Below are 8513 nucleotides of genomic sequence, written 5' to 3' on the forward strand. Positions count from 1 at the left end.
TTGATGACCCTTCACTAGGACACCGAGAGACACAGAGAGCCATGTGTTGCAGACAGGACAGGCAGGCAGACTGGCAGACAGGGGAGACAGGGCAGACTGGCAGACAGGGGAGACAGGGCAGACAGGGGAGACAGGAAAGACAGGAGAGACCGGGCAGACTGGCAGACAAGGGAGACAGGGCAGACAGGGGAGACAGGGCAGACAGGGGAGACCTGGCAGACAAGGAAGACAGCGCAGACTGGCAGACAAGGAAGACAGGTTAGACTGGCAGACAAGGAAGACAGGGGAGACAGGGCAGACTGGCAGACAAGGGAGACAGGGAAGACAGGACAGACAGGGCAGACTGGCAGACAGAGCAGACTGGCAGACTGGGGAGACTGGAGAGACTGGGGAGACTGGGTAGACAGGGAAGACAGGACAGACCGTGGAGACAGGGAAGACAGGAGAGACAGGGGAGACAGGGGAGACAGGGAAGACAGGGGAGACAGGGGAGACAGGGAAGACAAGGGAGACAGGGCAGACAGGGGAGACCTGGCAGACAAGGAAGACAGAGCAGACTGGCAGACAAGGAAGACAGGTTAGACTGGCAGACAAGGAAGACAGGGCAGACAGGGGAGACAGGGCAGACTGGCAGACAAGGGAGACGGGGAAGACAGGAGAGACAGGGCAGACTGGCAGACTGGCAGACTGGGGAGACAGGGCAGACAGGGCAGACAGGGCAGACTGGGGAGACTGGGAAGACAGGGAAGACAGGGCAGACTGGGGAGACAGGGCAGACTGGCAGACAGGGGAGACAGGACAGACAGGGCAGACTGGGAAGATAGGGAAGACAGGACAGACAGGGAAGACTGGCAGACAGGGGAGACAGGGCAGACTGGCAGACGGCAGACAGGGGAGACAGGGCAGACAAAGAAGACAGGGCAGACTGGCAGACAAGGAAGACAGGGGAGACAGGGCAGGCTGGCAGACAGGGGAGACAGGACAGGCAGGGAAGACAGGGGAGTAAGAGCAAGCAGGCAGGCAGACATGGGGGACAGGGGAGACAAGGCAGACAGGGCAGACAGGAGAGACAGGACAGACAGGGGAGGCAGGGGAGTAAGGGCAAGCAGTCAGGCAGACAGGGGAGACAGGGGAGTAAGGGCAAGCAGGCAGGCAGGCAGACAGGGCAGACAGGGGAGTTAGAGCAAGCAGGCAGGCAGACAGGGGAGACGGGAGTAAGGGCAAGCAGGCAGGCAGACAGGGGAGACGGGAGTAAGGGCAAGCAGGCAGGCAGACAGGGGAGACAGGGGAGTAAGGGCAAGCAGGCAGGCAGGCAGACAGGGGTGACAGGGCAGGCTGGCAGACAGGGGAGACAGGGCAGGCAGGCAGACAGGGCAGACAGGGGAGTAAGAGCAAGCAGGCAGGCAGACAGGGGAGACAGGGGAGTAAGAGCAAGCAGGCAGGCAGACAGGGGAGACTGGGCAGACAGGGGAGACTGGACAGACAGGGGAGACTGGACAGACAGGGGAGACATGGGAGACTGGACAGACAAGGCAGACAGGGGAGACAGGACAGACAGGGGAGACAGGGCAGACAGGGGAGACAGGGCAGGCTGGCAGACAGGGGAGACAGGGGAGCCAGGACAGAAAGGGCAGGCTGGCAGACAGGGCAGGCTGGCAGACAGGGGAGACAGGGCAGGCAGGGGAGCCAGGACAGACAAGGCAGGCTGGCAGACAGGAGAGACAGGGCAGGCTGGCAGACAGGGGAGACAGAGTAGAGGCAGGCAGCAGTAATTAGATGACAGGTATGTGGAGTGAAGAGGAGATTCAGCAACTCTTGGAGAACAGTGGCAGTGGATTAAACAGCTTCTTTATTGTTAAAACCTTTAACAATAAAGACACACATTTATCCACTTCCACTGCCCTCCAAGAGTTGCTGAATTTCCTCTTCACTTCAGTTTTCTCCTCATTTAATTCACCTTGACTGGAGAGCGAGGTAGTGGTCGTGTTCCCTTCCGTTTGGACAGGTATGGGAAGGACAGGACAGACGAATAGCACTGACTGGCCATCCTGGCTGGCTGAATGGCGTGAGGCCCAGGCCTGGTCTACTTAGCAATGTGATACATGATAGGGTCCAAATCCAAAGTGGAATGGCTGCAGGCTGCAACCTGTGCTAAAGAGGGTCACAGGGGAAACAAAGGGGGTTCAGTCAGGAGTTGAGAGGCAGCACTCACTAAAAGAACTTGGCCAGGCACTAAGGTACATCTCAAATGGCACCGTATTCCCTATATAGTGCATTACTTTTGACAAGGCTCCATAGGGCCCCCCAGACTCTGGTCAAAAGTAATGCACTATATAGGGAATAGGGTGCCATTTGGGATGCACCCAAAGGTGTGTGAGGGACCAGTGTGCAGACAGACTGAACTTTCACTGAGATCGTTGTCTTGTTCGCTGTTGCGATCAACGAAAGGAAAGAGATGTGACTGAGAGGGTTTGAGATAAAATAACAGCCAGAAGACTGAAATTACTTTCCTGCTTGGTTTGGGATTATCACACAAAATAATAAATGACTCTACTCTACTGCATTGCCAAGCTATTAAAAAAACACCACCCTGAAATCCTTCAGCTCCTCACTTCAGTTATCATTAGTAATTCTAAAATAGTTCTAATCTAATATATCCTGTGGTAATTCATGATTAAATAAAGGACAGTAGTTGAACGGAGAGGCTTATTGAGGAGAATCTGGATTGATTTCATACTGATACCCATCATAAGATTATATTTTGCCATCATTACCCATAAAATGCTTTAGGCACAGTGGGTATCATATGTATTCACACCCCTTGGATTTTTTTAAACATTTTGTTGCATTACTAAATGGGATTGAAATATATTTAATTGTGATTGTTTTGTCATTGACCTACACAAAATAGCCTACTCATAATGTCAAAGTGAAAATATTTTTTTCATATATAAAATTAATCAAATGATATGGGACCTAACTAAAATAGAGTTGTTGCATAAGTATTAAGTCCCTTTGTTTAGGCAAGCTTAAATTAGTTCAGGAGTAACATTTGGCTTAACAAAGAACATAATCACAAGGAATCTGCGCTGCGCACAGGCTTAAAAGTTTGGCCTAATTTACTCAAAAGTCAACAGTGAGACTTTGTCTTCAATGTTTTGTTCACAGCTCTGTTGTTTTTCAATGTTAGTTTGAGTCTGCTGCTTCTTCAACTGATAGCGAAGAGACACTGTCTACTAGTCAGATCCAAAATCTCACACAGACAGACACACCATGACATGACCCGAGTGGCTATGTTACCATGGTAACCTCCCACTCTTAAAGGGGCAGCTGAACATTTTCTCTCTGATATTTTGGTTAAAGGAAATGCTGAATGCTGATTGGCTGACAGCCGTGGTATATCAGACCGTTTACCACGGGTATGACAAAACATTTATTTTTACTGCTCTAATTACGTTGGTAGCCTTGGGGGTTTGTGGTATATGACCAATATACCACGGCTAAGGGCTGTGTCCAGGCACTCGGCGTTGCATCATGCATAAGAACAGCCCTTAGCCGTGGTATATTAGCCATATACCACACCCCCCCGGGCCTTATTGCTTAAATATACCACATTACTTCTTACAAATGCATTTCTTGTTTTAGAAACATTCCAAAGCATGGTCTTCTGTTTTTTTAAATGTGATATTTTAATTGAGATTCTGGGAGATTTTGGCTGGTAGATTTTTTTTAAATCTACAATGAACAAAAATATAAACGCAACATGTAAAGTGTTGTCCCATGAGCTGAAATAAAAGATCCTTGAAATGTTCCGTACACACAAAAAGGTTATTTGTTTACATCCCTGTTCGTAAGCATTTCTCATTTGACAAGATAATTCATCCACCTGACAGGTGTGGCATATCAAAAAGCTGATTAAACATCATGATCATTACATAGGTGCACCTTGTGCCGGGGACAATAAAAGGCCACTCTAAAATGTGCAGTTTTGTCACACAACACAATGCCACAAGTTCTGAGGGAGCGTGCAATTGGCATTCTAACTTCAGGAATGTCCACCAGGGGTGTTGCCAGATAATTTAATGTTAATTTCTCTACCATAAGCCGCCTCCAACGTCATTTTAGAGAATTTAACAGTACAATTGACTGATTCCCTTATAAGAACTGTAACTCGGTAAAATTGTTGAAATTGTGGCATGTTGCGTTTATATTTTTGTTCAGTATACATCCCACAGTGGCTGGTGGACCAAAACGTTAATTTTAGGCCCTGGTTGCCATTATTCTTTTAATGGCTACCCCTTACTCTGGCCCCCATACATGCAACATCTGTTCAGGTATTGAATTTCAAGCACAGATTCAACTACAACGACCGGGGAGCTTTTCAAATGCCTAAGAAGGGCAGTGATTGGTATATGGGTAACAATAACAAATCAGACATTGAATATCTCTTTAAGCATGGTCAAGTAAATAATTATACTGTGGATGATGTATTTAACCACTCAGACATATGAAAAATACAGTCCTTCTGAACTGAGATGCAGGACATGAAGGAAACTGCTCAGGGATGTCACACTGAGGACATTGGTGATTTTAAAACAGCTATGGAGTTCAATGGCTGTGATGGGAGAAAACTGAGGATGGATCAACAACATTGTAATGACTCCACAATAATTACCTAAATGAAAAGAAGATGAACAATACAAAGAAGAAAACTATTCCAAAACATGTATTCTGTATGCAACAAAGAACTAAACTAAAGTAACTAAACCCTGGATCATTGTTATTCTAACATCCACAATGCATAAAAGGCCCTCCCCCGCCCTCCTTTCAGAAAAGTTGACCACGATTCCATTTTGTTGCCCCCAGCCTATAGACAGAAACTAAAACAGGAAGCACCCGTGCTCAGGTCTGTTCAACGCTGGTCCGACCAATCGGATTCCACGCTTCAAGATTGCTTCGATCACGTGGATTGGGATATGTTCCAGATAGCGTCGAACAACAACATTGATGAATACGCTGATTCGGTGAGCGAGTTTATTAGCAAGTGAATCGGTGATGTTGTATCCACAGCGTCTCTTAAAACATTCCCCAACCAGAAACTGTGGATTGATGGTATCATTCGCGCAAAACTGAAAGCGCGAACCACTGCTTTTAATCAGGGCAAGGTGACCGGAAACATGACTGAATACAAACAGTGTAGCTATTCCCTCCGCAAGGCAATCAAACAAGCTAAGCGTCAGTATAGAGACAAAGTAGACTCGCAATTCAATGGCTCAGACACGAGAGGTATGTGGCAGGGTCTACAGTCAATCACGGACAACAAAAGAAAAAACAGCCCCATCGCGGACCACAATGTCTTGCTCCCAGACAAACTAAACAACTTCTTTGCTCACTTTGAGGACAATACAGTGCCACTGACACGGCCCGCTATCAAAACCTGTGGGCTCTCCTTCACCTCAGCCAAGTGAGTAAAACATTTAAACGTGTTAACCCTCGCAAGGCTGCATGCCCAGACGGCATCCCCAGCCGCGTCCTCAGAGCATGCGCAGACCAGCTGGCTGGTGTGTTTACGGACATATTCAATCAATCCTTATCCCAGTCTGCTGTTCCCACATGCTTCAAGAGGGCCACCATTGTTCCTGTTCCCAAGAAAGCTAAGGTAACTGAGCTAAATGACTACCGCCCTGGAGCACTCACTTCCATCATCATGAAATGCTTTGAGAGACTAGTCAAGGACCATATCACCTCCACCCTACCTGACACCCTAGACCCACTCCAATTTGCTTACCTGCCCTAATAGGTCCACAGACGCCGCAATCACCCTGGGTCTCGACCCCGCCCTGTGCAACTGGGTCCTGGACTTCCTGACGGGCCGACCCCAGGTGGGGAGGGTAGGTAACAACATCTCCACCCCGCTGATCCTCAACACTGGGGCCCCACAATCATGCGTTCTCAGCCCTCTCCTGTACTCCCTGTTCACCCATGACTACGTGGTCATGCACGCCTCCAACTCAATAATCAAGTTTGCAGACGACACTACAGTGGTTGGCTTGATTACCAACAACAACGAGACGGCCTTCAGGGAAGAGGTGAAGGCCCTCAGAGTGTGGTGTCAGGAAAATAACCTCATACTCAATGTAAACAAAACAAAGGAGATGATCGTGGACGTCAGGAAACAGCAGAGGGAACAGCCCCCTATCCACATCGACGGGACAGTAGTGGAGAGGGTGGAAAGTTTTAAGTTCATCGGCGTATACATCACGGACAAACTGAATTGGTCCACCCACACAGACAGCGTGGTGAAGAAGGCGCAGCAGCGCCTCTTCAACCTCAGGAGGCTGAAGAAATTTGGCTTGTCACCAAAAACACTCACACATTTTTACAGATGCACAGTCGAGAGCATCCTGTTGGGTTGTATCACCGCCTAGTAGGGCAACTGCTCCTCCCACAACCGTAAGGCTCTCCAGAGGGTAGTGAGGTCTGCACAACGCCTCACCGGGGGCAAACTACCTGCCCTCCAGGACACCTACACCATCCGATGTCACAGGAAGGCCAAAAGGATCATCAAGGACAACAACCACCCGAGCCACTGCCTGTTCACCCCGCTATCATCCAGAATGCGAGGTCAGTACAGGTGCATCAAAGCGGGGACCTAGAGACTGAAAAACAGCTTCTATCTCAAGGCCATCAGACTGTTAATAAACAGCCATCACTAACATTGAGTGGCTGCTGCCAACATACTGATTCGACTCTAGCCACTTTAATAATGGAAAAATGTATGTAATAAATGTATCACTAGCCACTTTAAACACTGCCACTTTATATAATGTTTACATACCCTACATTAGGGCGGCAGGGTAGCCTAGGTGGTTAGAGCGTTGGACTAGTAACCGAAAGGTTGCAAGGTTGCAAGTTCAAATCCCTGAGCTGACAAGGTACAAATCTGTCGTTCTGCCCCTGAACAGGCAGTTAACCCTCTGTTCCTAGTTCATCATTGAAAATAAGAATTTGTTCTTAACTGACTTGTCTAGTAAAATAAAGGTAAAAAAAGAAGAAAAAATGACCCATCTCATATGTATATACTGTACTCTACACCATCTACTGCATCTTGCCTGTGCCGTTCGGCCATCACTCATCCATATATTTTTATGTACATATTCTTATTAAATCCTTTACACTTGTGTGTATAAGGTAATTGTTGTGAAATTGTTAGGTTAGATTATTTGTTAGATATTACTGCACGGTCGGAACTAGAAGCACAAGCATTTCGCTACACTCGCATTAACATCTGCTAACCATGTGTATGTGACAAATAAAATTTGATTTGATTTAATACTACAAAAAACACAGCAAAGGAATACATTTTTTTTGTCTTAAATGCAAAGCCTTATGTTTTGGGAAAATTAACACAAAACATCACTGAGTGAATGCCTTCCTATTTTCAAGCATGGTGGTGGCTGCATCAAGGTATGGGTATGCTTGACATCGGCAAAGACCTGGGAGTTTTTCATGATAAAAAGAAACGAGATGGAGCTAAGCACAGGGAAATCCTTGAGGAAAACCTGCTTCAATCTGCTTTATGTGCAGGCTACGAGGTAATTGAGTTTGATATGTACATATAGGTAGAGATAAAGTGACTAGATAACAGGATAGACAATAATCAGTAACAGCAGCGTATGTGATGAGTCAAAAGAGTTAATGCAAAAAGGGTCAATGCAGATAGTTCGGGTGGCTATTGGTTTACTGTTTAACTAACTATTTAGCAGTCTTATGGCTTGGGGTTAGAAGCTGTTCAGGGTCCTTTTGGTTCCAGGCAGGACAATAACCTACAACATAAGGCCAAATCTACACTGGACTTGCTTACCAAGAAGACAGTGAATGTTCCTGATGTGTCAAATTACAGTTTTGACTTAAATATGTTTGAAAATCTATGGCAAGACTTGAAAATTGCCATCCAGCCATGATCCCCCAACATCTTGACAGAGCTTGAAGAATTTTGAAAAGAATATTGGGAAAATATTTCACAATCCAGATGTGCAAAGCTCTTAGAGACTTACCCAAGAAGATTCACAGCTATAATAGCTGCCAAAACTGTTTCTAACATGTATTGACTCAGGGGGGGCTAATAGTTATCTAATCAAGGTATAGTAGTGTTTTATTTAGATTTTTCTTCTACTTTGACATTAGATTATTTTGTGTAGATCATTGACAAAAATTACAATTAAATCTATTTTAATCCCACTTTGTAACACAATAAAATGAGAAGAAATCCAAGGGGGTGAATACTTATGATACCCACTGTATATATTATTTAGATTTGCTGTTCACGTAGATTAAGAATGCATGTGACACTGGATATGTTTCAAGCAGAGAGGCATTTTACATACAATTTGATAGACAGAAAGTCTAACAAGGACAGGTGTCATTCTCAGGAGTCTCAGTCTGCCACCAGAAAGTGGAAGAGCTATGTATATTTCACACAAGAACTGTTCAAAATTGCCAGTCTTGAATGA

This window comes from Oncorhynchus masou, chromosome 17 (genome assembly GCF_036934945.1).
Source record: "Oncorhynchus masou masou isolate Uvic2021 chromosome 17, UVic_Omas_1.1, whole genome shotgun sequence".
In the NCBI taxonomy this organism is placed as follows: domain Eukaryota; kingdom Metazoa; phylum Chordata; class Actinopteri; order Salmoniformes; family Salmonidae; genus Oncorhynchus; species Oncorhynchus masou.